The sequence below is a fragment of the Nannospalax galili genome, unplaced genomic scaffold (genome assembly GCF_000622305.1).
Source record: "Nannospalax galili isolate Female #2095 unplaced genomic scaffold, S.galili_v1.0 scaffold1287, whole genome shotgun sequence".
Taxonomy (NCBI): Eukaryota; Metazoa; Chordata; class Mammalia; order Rodentia; family Spalacidae; genus Nannospalax; species Nannospalax galili.
In genome coordinates this window covers 334,507-357,113 of record NW_008357051.1, presented here as the reverse complement: position 1 = coordinate 357,113, position 22,607 = coordinate 334,507, and the positions used below count along the sequence as shown (strand labels likewise).

The following is a 22,607-nucleotide window of genomic DNA, read 5'->3' as shown; positions in this document are numbered from 1 at the left end:
CAGCCTCTCTTGCATATTTTGGGGGGTTATATTTTATTTATTTTTATGGGTGTGAGTGTTTGGCCTGCATGTAAGAGTGCGCCATGTGCATGTAATGCCAAGGAGGCCAGAAGGGGGTGTCGGATCCCCTGGAACTGGACTTACAAATGGTTGTAGTGGATGTGGGTGCTGGGAACTGAACCCAATCTTCTGGAAGAACAGCCCATGCTCTTAACCTCTCCAGCCCCTGTTATTTGTTTTTTAACAGCCAAAGCTCTTACATTCAAATTCAGTGAGGAGGCTTTGTTCCCTGTTCACCCTGTGCCTGGCCCTCATCTTGCTCAGCAGCCTCTTGCAGACCTGAGTTTTCATGGTACTTGGAGTGCAGTGTGCACAGTGCCACCTGCACACAGTGGCATCTCCCGGCCAGGCTCAGCCGTGGCTTGGTTTGTGCTCTGCTTTCAGTTATTTTTAATCTGTTCATCCTTTTCTTCAAGTGAAATCTTATGAGGCAACCCAATTTATACCTAACAGGAACAAGTTCATCCCTAGTGTAATGGGAGTAAAAATCCCCCCATGTGTGACTATCTGCAGCCTCCCCTCCCACCACACATCTCCATTTCTAGAAGGCACAGAGCTCTGCTTTGTAGTCAGTATGGCTAAAAGGAAGAGAAGCAGAGGGCACCTGAGACCTGCTGGCTCTTCCTCTGTGCAACCCCTCCCCTAGCACCTCCAAAGCCCCTCAGAACACAGTTTAAAAGTTTCCAGTTGATGGTGATGGGTTCAAATCCCAGCCCAGCCCAGTACTCCCTGGATGAGTGACCAGGGACATGCTGCCTCACCTCCATGAGACTCCCTTTAGTAATCTACTGAAAAAGAGAGATGTGTGTGTGTGTGTGTGTGTGTAGAGATGGTTCAGTGGTTAAGAGCACTGGCTTCAGTTGCAGAGGACCCAGGTTCAGTTCCTAATATCCATATGGCGACTCACAACTGCCTGTAACTCCAATTCTGGGGCTCCAACACCCTCTCCTGGCCTCTGTATGGCACTTGTATGTGTACATGGTGCACATACAAACACTCAGGCACACACACACACACACATTTAAGAGAGAGAGAGGGGGGGGGAAGAGAGGGGAGGGATGGAGGGAGGGAGGGATGGAGGGAGAGAAGGAAAGAGAAAGAGGGAGAGAGAAAGAGAAAGAGAGAGAGAGAGAGGTGGGCTAGGGAGATAGCTCAGTCAGTAAGTCCTTGCCATACATGCATGAGGGCCTGAGGTCAATCTCAGAACCCCCATAAAAAAGCTGGGTATAGTGGCACACATCTGTAACCCTAATGCTAAGGAGGCAGAGACTGTGGCCCCCCAGAGGGCTTCTTGGCCAGACACTCTAGTCTAATGGTTGAGCTCTAGCACAGTGTGAGACCCTGATTCAATAAAAGCAAGGTGGCTCCTGAGAAACAACACCTGAGGTTGACCTCTGGCCTTCTCATGTACACACATGCATGTGCACCTTTGCATACATGGGCACACACGTGCATATACAGGCACATGCACACACATGGGGGGAATATCAAGGTTGCCTACCCCCAAATTGCATGAGATCAGGATGTATTGATGAACTTGCAAATTCTAGAGGTTCTGGGGAGCTGGACAGACACCCTGCTGATGTTTGTGACTGCTGGAATCTTTAAGCTAACAGGTGGCCCTCTCAAATCTGTTCAGTGAGCCAAGCGCTAGGAAATTCAAATGGCTTCTGTTTAGCTTAGACAAAAGAAAAGAAACTAGGTGCTGCTCTGCCCTCTGTTTCCTTGTATACGCCACAGAGCAGGCCCCACTCTGCACTCTGCTGGAGTGTTGGGTTCTTGGAGTTCCACAGTTTTCAGAATGTTCCTGTGCTGATTTTGTTTGTGAAACCAAATCTAAAGGAACAATTTCAGTCTCTGTGGCTGCAGCTCAGGGGCCCTTCTGGGGCTTTTCTGGGCTCAGAGCAGGATGATTTTAAGTCCTACACAAGTGTCCCCCTCTCCTGGAGGCCCTTCCAGGGCCCCAGCTCCATGAGGAGGCAGTGAAGGGGGATGAAGGGCCTTCATCCTGCAAGAGAACTGATGGGCCATCCACGGGTGTCCTGAGGTCACTGTGAAGGGGGACTGGCTTCATCCTCATCCCATCTACAGTGAAAGAGGCTGAGAACCTGGAGCCCTACACTGCTTGGGAACTGGGAAAGGGACATCTGGAGACAGATGGAGGCCAATTGCTTTGGTCATTGGGAAAGCTCAAGCCCAACTGGCTGAGCACATCCTAAATGGTTCTATAAGGTAAACAGGGTTATTACTTGCAGAGGGGGGGAACTGAGGCTCAAGGAATTAGGGAGTTCCCTGAGACCCTGCAGCTCATAAGGTGGTGGATTCAGGAGGCCAGAAGCAAAGAGAAGCCAATATTTAGTGAAGGCAGGGGAGACTTCACCAGGGGCCAGGCCAGGTCTTAGAACTTCCATGCCTGCAGGTCAAGGCCAGGTCTTAGAACTTCCATGCCTGCAGGTCAAACAGAACTAAATCACTAGCAGGGGAAACCATCCGTGTCCTCAGTCCACTGATAACCACTGGTGCCTGCTCTGAATAGACAGGGGGAGTCAGGGGGCAGAGGAGCAGTCCTCTGCAACTGTTCCCTCTCCACAGGGTCAAGCTGGCTATAGCCACCTATAGAAGCGTGGAAAGCGTGGAGCTCCCACTGCAGAGGCAGGTGCTAACTGTGGGAGTGGGATCAGAGCCTTTGAGCCCAGCCTTAAGAAACAAGCAGAGAAACAAGGGCAGAGGTCTTGGCTATGCTTCGGCCAGGAGTCACCACCCACATGCTGAGCATTTCTTGGTATGTATAGCCACTCTGTTCCTTGAGCAGGAGTGGTCTTCCCTTTTGGTCCCACCACCATCATTCTGGGCGGCCGGTCCCTCCTTCTGGTTGGAGGAAGGAGTTACAGATGGTCAGACTCAGCAGGTTGGAGGGGACTGGACAGCATCAGGCACCTGTGAGCCTCACTTTAGCTGGCTATGTGGCTATAACCCAGACTGACCCATCCCCTGGATTCCATGTGGATGTTGAGAGGCAGGAAAACTGAGGGTTCACAGAGCTTTCTCCAGGCCCACGACATGGGCGGTGGGGGTGGGTGGGGGCAGACCTCCCTTCTCTATTTAGGACATAGGGAGTCTCTAATGGGGTTTCCATGGTCCTCTTTCCTTCCTATTCATTCTCATTTCAAGGGTAGCTTCCCTCTGCAAGGGTCATCGCAAAGTGGTTGACATAATTTGAATTTGTCCCCTGAAACTCATGTATTAAAAGAGGTTTAATCCCCATATTAATATGTAATGGTACTTGGAGGTGGGGCTTAGCCTCCTCATTAATATGCTAATACTTAGGGGTGGAGCTAACCTCTACCTTAATATGCTAATGATCTGAGGTGGAGTTTAACCCCACATTAATATGCTAATGGTTTGGAGGCAGAGCTTAGCCCTCATGTTAATATGCTAATGAGCTTAGCCTTCATGTTAATATGCTAATAGTATCTGGCCATGGGGTCTTTGTGAGGTCATTAGGATTGGATGAGGTCCTGAAGGAGGGGCTCCCATGATGGCATTAGTGGCTTTATAAGAATGGCTATAGTGGGACTGGAGAGATGGATCAGCAGTTCAGAGCACTGACTGCTCTTGCAAAGGACCTGGGTTTGATTCCCAGCACCCACATGGTGGCTAACAACTGTAACTCCAGTTCCAGGGGATCTGACCCCTTCTTCTGATCTCCACTGGCATTTCAGTACACGGGCACACTTACACTCATGCAGGCAGTACACTCATACACATAAAAATAATAAATAATTTTTTTTTTTTAAAGAAAGAAGGGCCATACTTACTCTGCCTCTACAATGTCCTTTGCCAGGTTGTGCTGGCTCTAGGACTTCTCAGCATCCAGAACCATGAGCCAAATAAACATCTCTTCTTTATACAATACCTAGTCTCTAGTATTTTGTTGCAGCAGTTATAGAGTAAGACAGTTAAGAACCTGGACTCTGGAGCTGGTTCGGGTTCAGGTTCCAGCTCTTATACTATTTGGCTCTAGGCAAGTGGCTTGACCTCTCTTTACCTCAGTTTCTTTATCTATAAAGTGGAGGAGATGATAGGATCTGCCACACAGGCTTGCTATAAAGACTAAGCATTCTCTCTCTGAGATGTCCTGGTGAGGAAAATAGGCACTGTCCTCTACACAGAGGTAGGAGTGATGGCAACGGTCAGGCTGATGACAGCCAATGAGGAAGAGGTCAAGAATATATGTGGCACAGATGGTTGTGGAGGGTTAAAACCTGAATTCTAGGAAGAAAATGTAAACAGATAAGAGGAACTGTTGTTGTAGAGCCCCACATGGGACAGGTAACACAGGCATGCAGAGGACAGAGAGGAGGCATCCCAGGGGAAGGGCCTGGTCAGGGCCTGGGGCCGCACAGCACAGACTGCATCCCAGGAGGTGCACACCTGGCTGGTATGGAGAGAGGGGCCTTGAAGGCATCTAGTGAAGGATGTGTGTGGTGACACATTCACATGACTTCACACCATCCTCACCTGGCCCGGAGTCTTGTGACAAGCTGCACCTTATAGACCAAAGCAGCCTTGGGAGGGTGATGCCTTGCCTGTGGTGGTTCTATGTGTCCAGTGTATCTGTCTGCAAAGCTTGTAACTTCCCAATGTCCCATATCACCCTGTCCCATATCACAATGGGAGCAGGTGGTAGAGAAGGCAGGGCAAGCAAGCTCAGGAGGAAGTCCTAAGGTCTTAGAGGGATATTTCCCCTTCCTCCTTAGAGACTGCTGTCCTCCAACATACCTGGAACTCGTATCCACCACAGGCTGGGATATTAGCAGATATGTGAGAAACAAAAATCCTCACTTCATAATAAGAGCACTGGAGAGCCAAAGTAGAGAAAGTGAGGCAGTTTATAAACCCTAACACATGATCCCGCCTGAGCAATCAGGAGGGTACCATTTTACACGTCGTTTGGGTCCCTAACACATGATCCCGCCTGAGCAATCAGGAGGGTACCATTTTACACGTCGTTTGGGTCCCTAACACATGATCCCGCCTGAGCAATCAGGAGGGTACCATTTTACACATCGTCTGGGTCCCTAACACATGATCCCGCCTGAGCAATCAGGAGGGTACCATTTTACACGTCCGTCGTCTGGGTCCCATCTTTTCCATTGCCGCTTATTTTTTGTCTCTTTCTCAACAAAAACTGTGCAAGGGCTCATCTCTACATTTTACATCCTGTTTATTTGAAAGCTTATCAGGAGCATGACCTTGCAGGCAAACTTGGCTGTTAGTAATTTTCTACTCTAAACTTCTAGTTTAGGCAGGGGATAGAGTAGGAGGCTTTAGCAGGGGTCTAGCATCTTCTGTTTTTTGTAGCCGGATATAAACTGGCTTGGGGCACCTTTGAAAATGAACCATCAGTGCTTGCTTCTTGCAGGATAGGTCCGCCTCCTAATCTGCATAGCCCCTCCCCAATCAGCAAGACTGACACTGTGCCCTTGATTCCAGCAAACCGGAGGCCTGACATGTTCTAAATGCCCACCAACTGCCCGCTTCTCTTCTTGTCAGGCCCACGATCTAAAGCGCCATTCTCAGCCCTGGGTGCTAATGACAGTCAGCTGCTGAGCTTTCCAAAGACTGACCCAGGACTTCTGGCACAAGGCCTTTTCAAAGGGCCCCAGAGGTGAGAACCACAACTTTATATGTACGGGTATGGGGGAGGGGGGTGCGCGCACGTGCGTGCATGTGGAGGTCAGAGGTCAACCTCAAGTAGCATTCCTCAGGAGCTCCCACTTTGTATTTTGAGACAGGCCTGAAATTTACCAGGTAGGCGGGCTCGCTGGCCATCAAGCCCCCTAGGGAGTCACTTGTCTCTGCTTCCCCAATGCTGGGATTACCACACCCAGCTTTGTTTTTATGTAGGTTCTGGGGAGTGGAACTCAAAACTTGATGCTTCCAGCTGACTGAGCCACCTCCTTTAAAGGAGCCCAGGGAAGTAGGCAGGACCCCCTTAGCTCTGCTGGGGGCTCCTCTCAACTCACATCAGTACAACCCTTTCTCTGAAGGTCATTGACTAAAAATCAATAATTCGTATTGCAAGATGATGGCCGTTGGATCCCAGAGCTGAGCCGGGGTTATGGATGAGGACAAGGCCCAGTCTGCCTGCCAGCTCAGCTCTGCAGCCTCTGCTCTCTGTACTCACAACCATTATTCCTGGCCTGTCTCACCCACACTAGCCAAAGCCCCACTGAGATTTTTATTACTGGTGTTATATTGTTCAACAGGAGACTTGGATGCTTGTGGTCATAATTTTAAAATATTAAATTACATGGAGCATTAAGGGCTGTGTTTTCTGTTAGAAGACAGGTTAATTGCTGCTCTCCGTCTTTAATTTTGAGGTTGAAGCCCGTTTCCCATTTAGATCTAATTGGCAGTGTTGGGCCAGCCCTCGATGACCTCAGGAGCCTTGATGCGGTTTAGAAGGCCTTTTATGGACACTCCTTATTCTTCTGCCCTGCACATTTAATAGATTTGTATTTCCTCTGTTAACTTGCCTTCTGAGCAGATATTCCAAAACCACACCGTGGGGCTGCAGGGAATAATAACCTCTTCAACAACGTTTTAACTTTTCTTTTTGCACAGCAATTGGCAAGAGAGGATTAACTGCCCCCCCCAGCACACACCACACACACTCACATATCTCTAGGTGGCTGCAGTCCGACTTTGAAGGCTTTCTTCGGTGGCCAGGCTAGATTGTCTGTAAAGGTTCATGCTCTTAGAGGGAGGTTTCTGGAATCGGTCTTAAGACAGTATCCAGCCCGATCGGCCTGTTCTGCATAATCACATCATTATAACTGTGCTTTGTGTGTCAGGTCGAGCACTCGTGTGGTGGGGATGGACTGGGATGAGGTCCTCACCCTGCTAGAGTTTACACAGTTTGGAAGCTGTGTGTCAGACATATCTATTCAAATACTAGCTAGGAGTGAGAGCTTTCAAGTCAGGGAAGCCTGGCTGCAAGTCCCTGTCATGTCCTGTCAAGTCACATGTCATGACCTGTGGTTTTGAACAACTCAGGCCTCAGTTTCCACATCTATAAAATGAAGTTACTAATATCACCTTATATAGCGAGTGAAACAATACCTGGCCCTTAGGAAGAGCTAATCAGTGTAGATCACTGTCATGATTTGTGTATCCGACAACGAGGCTTCAGTATGGGGTGGGGGCGGGGATAGGAAGAAACAAACCAAAAGGCCTGTTGTCTGCCATCCTCCCACTCAACAGCCATTCAGCCTCCAGAGCACTTTTTGATTGTCTTTACAACTATCCTCCCCCTACATCAAGGCCCACTAAGAAGTATGAAGAAGCTGAGGCTCAGAGCAGCACAGTGACTTCCTGAAGTCACATAGCACAGAGTCAAACTCAGAGGCATATAGCCGCTGCCCTGCTATGCAGGAAACACCATCTCTCTGTCCTGTGGTCCTTTGTCCTTATCCTAGTGAAGTCTCTTAGGCTCTTGGGGTCTTCCTTGGCTGGGGTCGAGGCTCCTGGGGCTCAAATCCACATTCCAAGGGAGCCGCATGCCAATCCCAATGCAGGACATGAAGCTGTTTCTATTATTCCTGACTACATGGGACAATCAAGCCGTCCACTAATAATAACACAATGTTGGCGGTTCCTACGGTGCTTGTTTCCCCTGGCAGCCTCATAATTTTAATTTGATACAAGGAGCATTATTGCTCCACAGTCATTAAATCCCATGTTAACCTCTTTTAAAATCCCTTTTTTTGGCAACAATATAAGACAATTATACATTTGGAAAGTCATTTGGGGAAGAAGAGTGGCTCAGTAGGCTCTCCCTGACATCATGGACAGGTCTGCACCCCACCACCCTCCTACAGCTCCACTTATGTGTCTGCCTATGTAAGTGTGTTGTGTGTGTGTATGTTTTTAAGTATGTATGCGTATGTCTGCCTGTATATGTATGTGTGTATGTCTGTAAGTGTGTGTGTATCTGCATGTGTCTTTGTGTGTATTTTGTGTATGTGTGTATGCATGTTTGTAAGTATGTGTATGAGTGTGCGTGTGTGTATATGTATATGTGTGTATAGTATATGTGTGGGGGTATATATTTGTGTGTATGTATGTTTGTAACTATGTGTATGTTTGTGTATTTGTGTGTGTATATGCATGTGTATATCTGTGTGTGTGTGTGTGTGTGTGTGTGTGTAGGAGTGTCTGCCCATCCCTGTTAGGTGCAGGTGCTAATGGAAGAGGCCCTGTTTGTGTGTTTTTATGTGCACATGTGTATGTGCGTTTGTGTATATTTTTCTGTGTATATAATTGTGTTTGTGTGTATGCTGTGTATATGTGTATGCTTTTGTGCGTGTGTGCAGGAGTGGCTGTCCAGTCTTGTTAGGTGCAGCTGCCCTGTGCAGCCAGCCTTGTGTGCCAGGGCTATGATATAGGGATCCATAAAGCTCATCTTCATATGAGATTCAAAGAGCAAAGAAAGAAATAGGGGGCATGAAAGGGAGTGGAGGACATAGGTGGGGGGCCAGGAGATCCTGAGTCACCTGACAGAAATATGAGGGGAGGGAAGACTTAAAGGTGGATCAGTGGCTTTTGCATCACTGTAACAAAATTCCTGACAGAAACTGTGGAAAAGAAAAGCAGTTTCTTTTCGCTCCTGATGTCAGAAGGATTTCAGTCCATGGTGGTAGGGAAGGCCTGGCAGCATTCATGGCAGTGGGAGCATGCGGTGCAGACTGCTGACAGGACTGTGGACCAGGAAACAGAGAGAGGCAGGAATTAGAGAGATGCAGGAAGCAGGCTGCATACTATCTTCAGATGCCTGCCCCTGGTGCCCTCTTCCTCCGGCCAGGCCCCACCTCTCAAAGGCTGCACAGACTTCAAAATAGAGCCACAAGCTGGGGACAAATCACTTTGAACATAAGTATGTGGAGGACAGTTCAGGTTCAAACCCTAACAGAGCCTGGAGTCCAGCAGCCACACCCTTTAACACGTTTTGCTGCTAATTCCTCACACCAAAGAAGACAAGCTGAGGGTTGCTTGGGTCCTGGCCCTTGTGCTAACCTCTGTGTGTAACTTGTGGCCTTAGGCTGCATGCAGCTAAGGACAGCTATGAATGTGGCCCAACACAAAGTCGTAACCAGACTGAAAACATTATGAGAGTTCTCTTGAAAATTGTTCTTCTGACTTAATTACATGACTCTTGAGATGAACTTCCTAGATAACAATATCACATTGCAATGTCACACTGGACGCCCCAGCATGAGGCAGCCATGCCACCACCTTCATGCTAGCAGGGGGTTTCACTCCTTAGTCTCAGAGTGAGTGTTCCAACCACCTCTAAACTGTGCAGCTGGCTCATGCTTTCAAACCTACTCTGCACAGACTTTCAGTGAAGTTCTGAGGCAGGTATGGGGATCTTACCCATTCCCTCATTTTGCCACTCAGGAACTGAAGGGCCCAAGAAGGCAGAATCTTGGCCCAGGGATGTGGCTGAGATTGACCAGAACCCATCCAATCTTGACTGCATCACCCTCGGGTGCCATCAGCATCATGTGGTCTTTGCTTGGATCCCGGAGTGCAGCCTCGTGGGCTGTGGCCTTACTCTGTACCAGGAACATATTTAAACAGTCTGTATTGTCTCACTTAATCCATACAACAGCTCCGTTGGTCACTCTCTGTGGTAGATAGCTTCAGTGTCAACTCGACACACCTGAGTTGAGGGAGCCTCAGTTGGGGAAATTTCCTCCATTGGACTGGCCAGTGGCCATGTCTATGGGGCACCTTCTTGACTGTTGAGTGATGTAGGAGGGCCCAGCCCACTGTGAGTGGTGCCACCCCTGGGCAGGTGGGCCTGTGTTGCATTAGAAAGTAGGCTGAATAGGGGCCAGGGGAGCAAGCCAGTAAATGGTGTTCCTTTGTGGCCTGTGCTCCAGCTCCTGCCTCCAGGTTCCTGCCATGATGAACTGTGACCCAGATATGTAAGATAAAATAAACCCTTTCGTCCCCAAGCTGGTACTGGTCAGCATATTTTGTCACAGCAATTGAGAAACAAACTAGAACACTCTCATAATCCCTGTTCCATGGATGAGCATATTGGGTTTAGAGTGGTCAGCCAGGGAGTGACAGAGCTTGGTTCTGCAGCCTCCACCTGTTAACCACTGAGCTTCTATTTCTGCTTCTAAGACAAAGGAGATGAGCCCCATTCCCATCCTGACAAATTTATACTATGGCTTAAGTCAAAGGGACATAAAAATTCTGGGGCCCATCAAAAGCGCTATAAAAACACAAGGCCCCATACTAATGCCGTTACCAAGCATAGACAAACTCTTTGGCTTGGAGCCTTTCTATCCTCTTTAAAGAAGTAAAACTGCATCAGAAAAGAAAAGGTCTTTGTACTCACAATGTATGAGGCATTTGCAGGTTACAGACATGTGCATTCAAATACTTTTATTTGAACTCTTTCTGTATTCATATGAATTCAGAAATAAAACCAGTCCCAGCCTGCAAGGCAGTTGGGGAGGTGGAGCGTTAAAGCAGCAAGCACATTCTACAAGGAAAGTACCAGATGGAAGGCAGAGTTGGCAACCTTCAAGGGGCCAGGGAGGCCTGACTTTGTGTGCTGGCCAAGAAAGAGCACAGGCTCTGGTCTAGCCTCTTGGGCTCAAATCTTTGCTCTTCCCTGACTTTACTGTGTGACTTTCGGCAGTTTGCTTGACTTCTCTGTGCCTAAATTTCTCCTCTAAAAAATAGAAATGATAAGATAATAGATCCTTGCCTCAAAGGATTGCGTGTAAATATTTCATAAACTAAGGACTCTTTGGAGGTCTGATGAAACTTCTAGATACCCTTCTGGGAATATTGTTTTACAGTGCATGCAATAAAAAAATACCAAAAATTACAAAGTATGCTAATTATATTAAAATACTACCAGAATATTAAAACCACAAATTTATAATGTAGTAATATCTGTACTTCTTTATTAAGGCATTAAATAATAGGATTGAGCAGCAGGTGTAACAGGCACCATCATTTTGAAGTGACATTAGGCATAAATGGTATTTCAGGCTCTGCTGCAATCTAACGTGATAGGGATTTATCTGTTATGTGTATTGGTTACACACAGCTCAATTTCAGTCAAGATCAGTGAACACACAGATGAAACTCTGCCCTTCTAAGTTTTTCTGCTGTCTGAATCCAATCAAGAGAAATTCCTGGATAATCCTGCCCCAGTAGACCATTGGGGGCAGAGGAACAGGGGAATGGTGCTGAGGGACCAAGCATGAGGGGCTGCAGTGGTCAAGTAGGATCCCAGGTCTTGGAGAGTGAGAACTGAGCAACCCCACTTCAGGGTTGGCATGGAATCCCATCATATGTATGAAAAACACTTGACATCCTGGACTGAGCAGGGTCACTTACAGGTGTCACCTACCTGTACCAATACTTGACTTGAAGTAACCACTGTGATGGTCAAGGGTGAAATCTGCTGACATTCCAACCTCAACCCCACCACCTGCTTGCTGCATGTTTCAGTTTGGTTTCTCTTGCTGTGACAAATCCCCTGACAAAGAGCACCACGAGGGAGAAAGGAGTTTATTTGACTTATGAGTCCAGATAGAGTCCTTCATTTGGGGAGAGTCAAAGCAGGAATTCAAGCAGCTAGTCACATTGCATCCATAGCAAAGAGCAGAGAGAGGCCACGAATGCATCCTTGCTTGCTTATTAGTTGTCTCCTCTGTCTCACCTTTCAGGACCTCCAGCCTAGGGAATGGTGCCACCCACAATGGGCTGGGTCTCCCCTACATCAATTAATAACCAAGACAATCCCGCACAGAGGCCAACATGACCTCCACAAGCATTGCATCCACAATTGCACTTACATACATGCACACAAAAGCTCTTACACATTAAATTAATTAATTAATAATAATAAATAAATAAAAATTTAAAACCCACAAAACTCTCTTCCCAGGTAATTGTAGGTTATATTAAGATGACAGTCAGAACCAACCAACCAGCACACTGTAGAGCATCCTCGTCTTCACGTGCCTCAGTTTCCTCCTCTAGGAAGGAAATGAACAACTCTATGTCTAAGACTGTTGCAGCATTTGGGGAAAAGACATGCAAGGTGTGTCCCCTGGCCAGTGCTCTGCAGCATTCGGCAGTGGGTGTTCCCAGATCTGCCGAGGCAGTCACGCTCACATCGTCAGTGACCTCTGAATGAAGAATAAGTGAGTGTCCTAGCTCAGAGCTTGAGTTTTGTCTCAGCTCTGCCACTGGCCATCCCAATCGCTTTAGTGGGCTGCTCGCCTACCTCCCTGGGCCTCACTTTCTTTCTCTACAAGAAAAGAAAAATCATGGTATCAGCTGCCCAGTATGGCTGTGGAGACAGAGTGAAGTGCTGTCTGGTGATGCTATGTGCCAGTCACAGCACGTTAGATGATCACCCGATAGCTCTGTATCATCAGAACCCGCCCTCGCTGCTCAGCAAGAGAACCTAGCCACCCAGTACTCACATTTGGTTACTTGCCAAAGTCCTATAATAGTCCCAAAGGGCCAAGGAAGTACTTCATAATCCACCATTATAAAATGGAATCATTAATCTGCCAGAGCCAGGGTCATGGCTCTGAGACTAAGGAAGGACCAGATAGGGGTTTGTTAGGTACCACCTATGTTATGTGCTTTGATCCTGCAATGCTCTGTCTAGATAAAGAAACAGGGTGTGGGGTTGAGACCAGAAAATTGACCTGGGTTTACAGAGCCAATGGGAAGGAGAGAGAGGATTGGAATTCAAGTCCATCTTGCGCCCAGAAGCCTCAGCTTCAGGGAGTGTTCCTTCAGGACCATAGCACTGAGTTAGGCTTCCTGCCTACCTCTTTCAGTTTATACTGAAAGGTGGCCCTGGGGGAGTGTGCCCCCTCTCTCCTTCTCAGGCTTCCTGACTCTGATTCATCCAGGATGAATGGGGACTGCAACAGCTACGGGACATTTGACTCCAGGGCTGTCAGTGTGGCACTGCTCTGTGGGGAGAGGTAGAAGCCTGGTCCCTCCAGGGACAAAGGGAAGACACAAGAGAAATGAAAGGAGACTGCGTTCTGGGAAGCCCAGGCATGCCTGAGTGCATTCATACATTCACTCACCCAGCTTTGTGGGGCATCTATTGTGCGTTGAGTTCCAAGATAAAAGAGTGAATAGAGCCCCCACATTGTAGAACCCCCACCTTTTCAGACACATAGGCATGTGGTAAGTGAGTCAATGTTGGGGTCCCCTGCACAATCTGGATATTACAGAAGATGGTGGGAGGTGAAAGGATAGTTTAGTTCTCTTTGGAGTGTGGGTTGGGGGAAACCCAGGGAAGAAATTAACCAAAGACTGAGCCATAAAATACTAGTGGGTGTTTACCTAGCACAGAGGTGGGAATCCTCAAGTGTGGAGGGACCCAGGATCAAGATTCAACACTGGCCTGCCTTCTGGTGCCAGGCAAGGTTGAAGCACGCACTTTACCTGTTCCATTTTATTTCATCTCCATAGATGTCTTGCTGTGCAGGCCACAGGTTCCTCAATCACAGCAGGGAAAATGAGACTCAGAGAGGCTAAGAAACTTGCCCAATGTTGCACAGCTGGGAGTGGTGGAGCCAGGTTGGCACTTAGGGCTGACTTGCTAGAGTTTCACATGGTGCCCTGCCCAAAACGATCCTCCTGCAAAGACCCAGAGGAGGGAAAGGGTCTTGGTGTTGAAAGAAGGCAGCCAAAGCACCAAAGTCTATTGCAAATGGGATCGGACATTGGAGCCAGAGAACAAAGCTACAAACAGCCCCAGAGAACATTGCATGTTTATCATCAGGGCTCCCGATGGCTCATCTGCCCCTGGTGATGGGGGGCCAGCTCTTCCTTCCAAGAGTGGAGTTGGTTTTCCAAGTTATTGAAGCACTCTGAAGCCAGGGACATGGGCCTGAGCCCATCTTAGATCTTCTGTGCCTGGTCAAATAGCTAAATGGATACAGCCAGAGAAGACTGGTTCTAGATGGCCCCAGGGGAGCAGTCAGCCACCGTCCTGCACCCACATTCACTGCAGAATTGGACAAAAAGAAATGACTGTCCCTTTTGTAAGTCACCAAGTTTTAGGACAGCTATCCCAGTGACAATTGCTTCTGGGAGGGAGTTTGTAGATGGAATTTAGTTGGATGACCTGCCCAGTGATTCTGGAAACACCTTCTATATTGGTGTGCAAATGCTGGACTGGAATCCAGGGACCCATCGCATCTCCATCCCAGGGACAACTGAACTCTCCTTTGGAAGCTGGAAGCAGCAGCCTTACTCTTTTGGCTGATGTATTTTCTTCCCTGCCGTGACACCATCCTTCTTCCTTCCATCCCTGATGGCAGAGGCAGCTGCCAAGATAAACTGCAGCCTCACTGCCAGAAAGCACCAACTGCCAGTGTAGCCTGGCTTCTCTCCGTGGTCCACACTTAGCTCTATCCAGTAGAATCTTTCCGCTGGTGATCCAGGGCTGTTGGGGAGGGCAGTCTGTCTCCAAGACTCCCCACCTGAACCCCAAAGACAGCCCAGGTACCTGCTGCGTTATGATAAAGATCTGTTATTATGACTGTGCACCCTTACTGGGGCCTGGCTGTGTTTGCCTGCTATCTTTTACCTCTGACAGAGATGCAGAATTAGGGGTGTTGCCATTATAGTAGGGGAATCAAGCTCAGAGGAGCTCCTTGACTTATTAGCAAGCAGTCATGCCAAACTCTGGGCATAGGCCATTCAGCCCCAGAGCCACCTGCTAGTTCTTGTCCAAGAAAAGAAAAATCTGGCTACTAGGAGCTCAGGTGGTAGAAATGCGCAGCTAGGAGTGAGGGAGCAAGACTGAGTGGCCACCGAAAGCGTTCCCTCCCCTTGTTCCCTCCATCCTCCCTCCTTGCCCTCTCACAGAGCCTATCCTAGACAGGGCTCCCTGCCTTGCCCTCCTCAGGCAACAGGAAGAACCTAGAAGAATGTTCTGGAAATGAAACATGACATCCCCCTTCACCCTTCTTTGATTTTAAGCTTTGACACTTCAGAAAACAAGAGAGGGGATCACCTCACTTAATCCTTACCACAGCCCTAGTGGTAGGACTTACGTTGATTTTATAAATGAAGAATCTGAGACCCAGATTTCTCTAGCAGGTTGTTGGAAGGGATGTTGAACTCCTCAGCATCTCCTCCTTGAAACCCATCACACCTCCATCTTGTGTGCACTGCAGTGAGGAGCACAGATGGAAGGATGCTTGTGGACCAGGCAGGGGAAGTATATTAGTTACTGTTCTGCTGTGGCAAAGCACCCAACAAAAGCAGCTCAAGGAAGGAAGGTTTATTTTGACTCACAATTCAAGGGCATGATTCTTCATGATGAGGAAGGCAGGACAGCTAGAGCATTAGGAGGCTGGTCACATTGTATCACCAGTCAAGCACTGAGAGAGGACTACTGGTACTCAGCTCGCTTTCTCCTTTTGTATTCAGTCTGGGACCCATGGAATGGTGCCACCTGCAATTAAGGTGGGTCTTCCCTCCTCGGTTACACTTTTCTGAAAACACGCTCATAGACACACTCAGAACAGTGCTTCCATGGTGATTCTAAGAACTGTCAAATCGGCCTTCAGAATTAACCACCACAAGGAGGCCTCCCAGTTGAAGATGAGAGCGACAGGCCTCCCAGGATCGAGGGCTACTTAAGCTAGTTTGTTCCTCCAAGTCAGCATCACCCAATAGAAACATGCATGTCACATGTACAGCTTGATACTTTTTTTTTTCTTAAATATAGCCTGCGTCACGCATTTGTGTGTCATCCTTGAGCAGGGGCCGTGCTAATATTCTTTACATTTGCAATTTTAATAGACGTGCCAAAACAAGGACTCACGACATTTTATTTTAGTCATTTTGAAAAAGTAAAAGCAGAACTGAGGGTGTAGCTCAGTAGTAGTGTGTATGATTAGCATCTGTGAGGCCAGGGGTATAGTTCCCAACACCAGACCACCACCACCAACAACAAAACATGAAATAAATTTGATGACTTGTCTAACCCATTAGATCCAAAATATTAATGTTTCAGCAAATAGGGAATATAAAAATGAAGAATGCCTTTTCTTTTTTGTTTTGCAGTCTTTGGAATGTGACGTTTGTCTGTATTAGGGTTCTCCAGAGGAACAGAATGGAGAATGGATGTGTGTGTGTGTGTGTGTGTGTGTGTGTGTGTGTGTGTGTAAAGGGGATTTGTTAGACTGGCTTGCATAATACAGTCTGGGGAATCCAGCAATGATATCTGCATACCAGAGAGGCTTGGAACAGGTAGCTGCTTTGCTCAGCCCTCAAGCCTGGATGCCGCAGCAATCCTAACTGAGACCCAGAGAGCTGCTGGTCTTCAGTGTATGTTGGAAGATGAGACACTGGTTCTGATGCTAACAAAGGATAGCAGCAACAGGGTGGATGGATTTACAAATAGAGAGGATGCACTCGCCAGCAAGACACCAAGGCAAGCAGGCAAAACGTGAAAGCTTTTCCCTAGGATCTACTTGTGTCTGGGCCACCACTCGAAGATGATGCCCACATTTAGGGCAGGTCTTCCCATTTCCATGACCTAATCAAGAAAATCCCTCACAGGTGTGCCCAGAGGTTTGGTTCTAGTTGATTCCAGATCCAGTCAGGTGACAGCCAACGTGAACCCTTATACTGGCTTACCTTTATACACACATCTCAGTTAAACTTGACTCATGTCAGGTGCTCAGTAGCCACATGTGTCCAGTGGCCAGACCACAATGGTCAGCACAGTATTTTTTCTTTATGATCCTCTAGATGTGTCCAATTCTGAAAAGTTTGTATTGAAACCTTTAAAATGAACTTTAAAAAATTTAATTACATGTGTGCACCTATGCATGTGCCCCATGCCACAGCACATATTTGTACATCAGAAGACAACTTTTGGAAGTTGCTTCTCTGATACCATGTAGAACTGGAGGATGGAGCTCAGGTTGTCAGGCTTGGTAGCAGGCACCTTCACCTGATGAGCCATTATCTTGCTGGCCCTTTCCTGGCATTTTCTAACAAATCTTCATCTCTGATACTTCTGGCCCTCTGTATTTAGTTGCTGTGTTGATTGGTGCATACATGTTTATGACTGAATCTTCTCTGTAAGGTATGCATTTGCCTGGCATCCAGCACCTTCCCTCTGAGGCTCCTCATTTTGTTCCCATGACCTAGCTCCTCTCTGCCTCTGCTGCTTTTCCTGGCTGACTCATTTCTCCTTTCCTGGTGATTTCCACCCTCTCTATCTCAAAGTATTTTCTTAACTATGGATTGTACTTTTCTAGACCTGTGGCTCCCTGACCTTTTAAAACAGAAAACAACCTCCTGGCCTTTCCTTCCCATCATTTACGTCAGGTCCCACAACCCCACTTTTCCCAGGGGGACAGAGGTTGAGACTTCATATTTTAGCAGCTGCCCCAAACAATCCTGATGGCCCCTTCCAAGTCACTCTCCTACCATAGGGACCATCCTCCTCCTGTCAAATGAGATTGCCAGAGATTCCCTCACACACCAAGGAAAGAAAAAGGCTGGTCCTACTATGCTAGATTGTTTCAATGTGTCAGACACATTTGTCCTAACAAAGTCCCTCAATGTACAAATGCCCCTTTACCCAGAGCTCATCTATCCCTGCTTAAGACTGCAATAATGGGTTTTAATTTCTTCTCTTTATTAATTTAATTGGGTGGGGAGGTGGAGGTAACAAGACTGCCAAAGAAATGGAGAGTTTGCAAAACTCTTTAATCAAAATGATCTTATATTCAAATTACAACAAAAACAAAATTTCCAATGAGCCCCATAGAATTGAGGGGCAATGACTGCAGTTTAAGAGAGAGACGGTGGTCCATTTCACTGTCTAAACCCACATGCATCTGGCTTATACAGAAGGTGTATGTTGGGGGGTGCTGCTGGATCAGAGAGGGGGGCTCCCTTCTTCCCTCCTCCCTCCATCCCCCCTCCCTCCAACCTCCCTCCTTTCCCCCCTCCAAACTCCATCCTCCTTCCATCTTCCCTCCTTCTTCCCTTCTCCCTCCTGCCTCCCTCCCCCCTTTGGTCCACCTTCCTTTCTTCCAAGTATGTCTTTATTTCATCTCACTTGTCAGAGAGAATAAAGGCTAAGGGTGCCAAGAGAAGAAAGGTAGATGTGTCCCTGAAGATGGCCCTGAGGACCAGCCCTGGAATCTTAATAGGTTTTTGCAGGCCCCCGGTTCAGAGGAAAGATGCTGCTCAGTTGTGTGACCAAGAGTGTTAAATAAGCCCCCTCATCCTGGCCCCTGCTTGGAAAGGTGGCACAGAAGCCCCTTACTGGCAGAGCTGCTGAGAAAACCAAACACAGTGCCTTATGCACATGTCTGGAAGGAGGCTTACTCATAGTGTGGACTGCACTCAAGGGAATGCATGTTGGGGGGTCCATCCAAGAAGCACAGGTTGGAGCCCCTCCTCCCGTTTTGCTACTGTGTATCCTCAGACAGCTTGCTCTTCACCTTAGTCTTCTTATCAGTAGAATGGGATGATTTGACTTCAGAGCCAATGATTTAGTGTTACAGCTGTGACTTTGGTAACAAAGCAACTGTCCTTCATCAGTGACCATGTTTCTTACTGTATTAGTCACTTTTCTGTTGCTGTGATAGAAACACTGACCCAAGCAATTTATAGAAGGAAGAGTTTATTTGAGCTTATGGTTCTAGGGAACGTACAGTCTGTCATGGCAGGGAGGCATGGTGACTGAAGGTGGCTGGAGCAGGAGCAGCAGAAGTGAAGCTCTCACATCATCACACAGGTACAGGAAGCAAGAGAGCGACTGGAGATCTGGCAAGGCTTGAGAACGCTCTAAGCCCACTCCCAGTGACGTGCTTCCTCCAGGATAGCCACATCTTCTAAAACCTCCCAAAACAGAGCCACCATCTGGGGACAAAATGTCCAAATACTTGGAGCCTATGGGGTACATTTTCATTCAAACCATCACACCTGCCTTGCAGGATCATAAGAATACCACAAAGGCACAAACAAGAAGCAAACATTTCTCTCTTTACCGCTCTCATAAGAAGATCAGGTTTCAAAATGGTTCTAAGAGGATGTGGATTCAATCTGGATTTATCTCATTGCCCACTGGACCTACTCACAGATCCTCATGACAGCCAATTTACTTGGTGAACTTGGGGGAAATCTTCTGACCTCTCTGGGCTTTAGTTCTCATCTTTCAGTTTTCATGCCAGTACACTTGCCCGCCATAGTAGTTAATTTCATGTGTCCACTTGGCTGGGCCACGGTGCAGAACTATCTGGTCAACCCTATCAGAGGCGAGGTTGGCTGAGCTTAACATATACCCGATGAACTTGGGATAAAATAGACTGCCTTCCATGAGACTGACAAGACACATTTTATCTGTTGACAGCCTGGTAGAATTAAAGTTTGACATCTGAGCAAGAGGGAATTCTGCAGCCTTGGGACTTGACCTACAGCATCAGCTCTTCTTGGCTTTCCAGTGCACCAGCTAACCCTGTAGACCACTGACTTGCCAGCCTCAGTAACTGCTGAGCCAAACTCTTAAAACAGATCTTGCTGGGACAGATAATCACATCTTTGGCTGTGCTTCTTGGAGAACCCTTACAAATACTCCTATCCCTGGAGCCCCAGAAAGTTCAGAAGGCACTAAAGACCTCAATGACAGATAGACACAGGCATTGGAGAAAACCTGGGGCTCTGGCACTGTGTCTCAAGGTCTGGGCCCTGTTGGGGATATAACACTCTCTGAGGCTTCAGAACAAAGGTGGCCAGGACTCAGACAAGCCTTTCCTCAGACTCTTTGGGATCTAGCAGGGCTGCCCTGGGTGTCTCTGTACATTCCCATGGTGTCAGAGGGTTAGAGCCTGTTTTCATTACTTTCACATCCACCTGACAGTAGCAACTTAAAAGAAGAAAGTTTTATTTTTGGTTCATAGTGTCAGAGAGTTTTAGTCTATCGTATGGGCAAAGGCATGGTAGATTTCACAGTGGCTGGAGGGTGTGGCAGAGGCTCCTCATGTGGAGAAACAGGAAGAGGAGAGGACAGCAGGAACAAGGGGATAGAGCATCACCTTCAAAGGTCTCTGACATCCTACTTCTACCAGCCAGAACCCACCTTCTAAAGGATCCCCAGCCTCCCAAAATAGTACCATCAACTGAGGAGCAGGTGTCCAAAACCTGAGCCTGTGGGGGACATTTCCCCTTTGAACCCTAACAGCTGTCTAACACATTACCACACAAAAGGCTGTTTAAAAACAGATACGTACCCTCTCACAGTTCTGGAGGGCAGGCGTCGGCAGGGCGGGGTCCTTCCAGAGGCCCCTTCTGGCTCTCAGCATTGCCTGTCACCTTGTTGCTGTACCCTTCAGCCTCCACTCCATCTTCACAGGGTCCCTTCTCTGTGCCCCTCTCTTGTTCTTTGGGGCCCACTTAGACCAAGGTGACTTCATTGTCACTAATCATATCTGTAGTGATCTTATTCCAAATGAGATCCCATCATGAAGCTCTAGATGGACACATACTTGGGTAGGGAGGAGCACAGGGTTCAACCACAAACACCTACCTTGGGAGTTTCCAGACAATTCAGCTCCAGGTCGAATGGAGAGCCACCTTTCAACTTCCACCATCTATCCCCAAACCCTCCCAGACTGCCCTGGGGTTGGATGGCAGATTAAAATACAGCCTATGAGACTGCAGGGCTGCCTGGTGACTGGCTGGAGCCTGCATGGCTACACCAATTCTCTTTCCTAATGGATTATGAATTTTTCAAAAATCGCCCAAGTGGTGATCTAGCTCCAAGCAATAACATTTGCAAAAAGGCAACAGCAGAGCCTTGAGGGCCCTACCACCCAAGCCAGAGAAATGCCCAACTTGGCTGGGCAAATGTGTTGTGGTCTCAGTGTGCCCAGGGCTCCTGGCTTTGAACAAGTGACACTGAGCAAATGTAAACTCAAACAGTAGGACAAGGTGCCATCAGGAGAGCTGGTACCGGAATACCTGAAACCCTTTCTTGGAAGTTCAGGTCACCTCCAGGGTGAGGATGGGACATCAAGAAGCCTTCCTCCTGCTTCTTGGAGGGGACACTGCAGGTGCTCCCATCCCTTTGGCCCTTGTATGTATAGCAGATCAGGAAGTGAGGCACCAGGCTTCTGTGTGCTGCAGAGTCCTGAGGCTTCCTGGCCTGCTTTGCAACCATAGCCAAAAGCTGGAAATGCCTGGAAACCTGTGTCTTCCATCTTCTCCCTGGACCACAGTGACTAATAACTAATGGCTCAGGGTGCAGAAGCCCAGCACCCTGCCTCAGGTGGGGACAGCCTGGGAGTCAAGCTCACATTCCACAGATTCCTATTGAGGGGCATGGCCAGGCCTGATTTCCCTCACTTCCTTCCCAGCTTTTCCAGCCACCCCAGCCCCAGAAGCACTTTTTCAATAACTCACTTGCACAAATGTGCAGTGTCAGGGTGCCTCTGGAAGGCAGGCCTAAATCACCCCACCTCAGCAGTGTCATCTGAATCTGCCCAATGCCAGGCACACTTGCTGTGCCCTTGTGGCTGGCTGTCATAGTGTGTGTTTGAGCAGATCAGGTATATTCTCTCTCTCTCTCTCTCTCTCCCCCCAACCCCTAACCGAGGAAGACTGTCCTGACATTTGGCCTGCTCCTTGAAGCAGGTGCCCGGGACCTCAGAATGTCTTACTGCGGCCTTGGCCACAGCACATGCTGGCTGGGTTCATCCCTGGGGCAGCCCAGGACAGAAATTCTGAGGGTGAAGACCTGTGCCCTTCCTATTGCTTCCCTGCCTGACTCCTGCTGGGTGGGGGCAGGGGGTCGTTACCCTGCATCAGGTCTTAACCTGCCTCTGCCAGGTGGCCACTAATCCACTCACAGTCTAAAATACTGGTGATAAATATACTGATTGTAGAAGTGATGATAAGGATGATTATTTTTAGGATGCTATTGTTCCTGATAACACTTCATTTTAAATGGGATTTCTGGAACATTCTAAATGACCGTGGCACCCAAGAGAAAGCTTGGATAGTGGAATCCAGCCTCTGTGGTCCCCAGATGAGAGATACAACTTGGAATCTTGTCCTATGCCCGTCCCATGGCAATCAGGGCACAAAGGCCTGTATTCTGCGGTGCAAATTAAGAAAAGATATACCCTCTGGCCTCTGGTTAGAAAGTATCCTGTCCTAGTGCAGGTACAGCTGCAAAGGAGCACAGCTTGTGTGGAGGAAGGTGGATGCAGGCCCCAACTATTTACCTACCAGGTGTCTTTGTGCAGTGCATAAACTGCCCAGCCACACACGACAGCTCTAAGGACTCGCTGAAACAGGGTGGTTGAACAGAGCACTAATCTGAAGCTTGAGGCACCTGTAGGACTCTCCTACCAGCTGTGTGTCCTGGGCAAGACACTCAACTACTCTGGGCCTTGATACCTTAACACCCTCATCTGTGAACTTAAGAG

At 48.0% G+C, this 22,607-nt stretch overlaps 1 non-coding gene across 1 annotated transcript; it reads right to left on the bottom strand.

Annotated features, from left to right (window-relative positions):
- Positions 1-15,870: 15,870 nt before the first annotated feature.
- Positions 15,871-15,972, bottom strand: LOC115067934. Its single transcript, XR_003847292.1, has one exon. It is a non-coding gene; the product is annotated as a U6 spliceosomal RNA (small nuclear RNA).
- Positions 15,973-22,607: the final 6,635 nt, after the last annotated feature.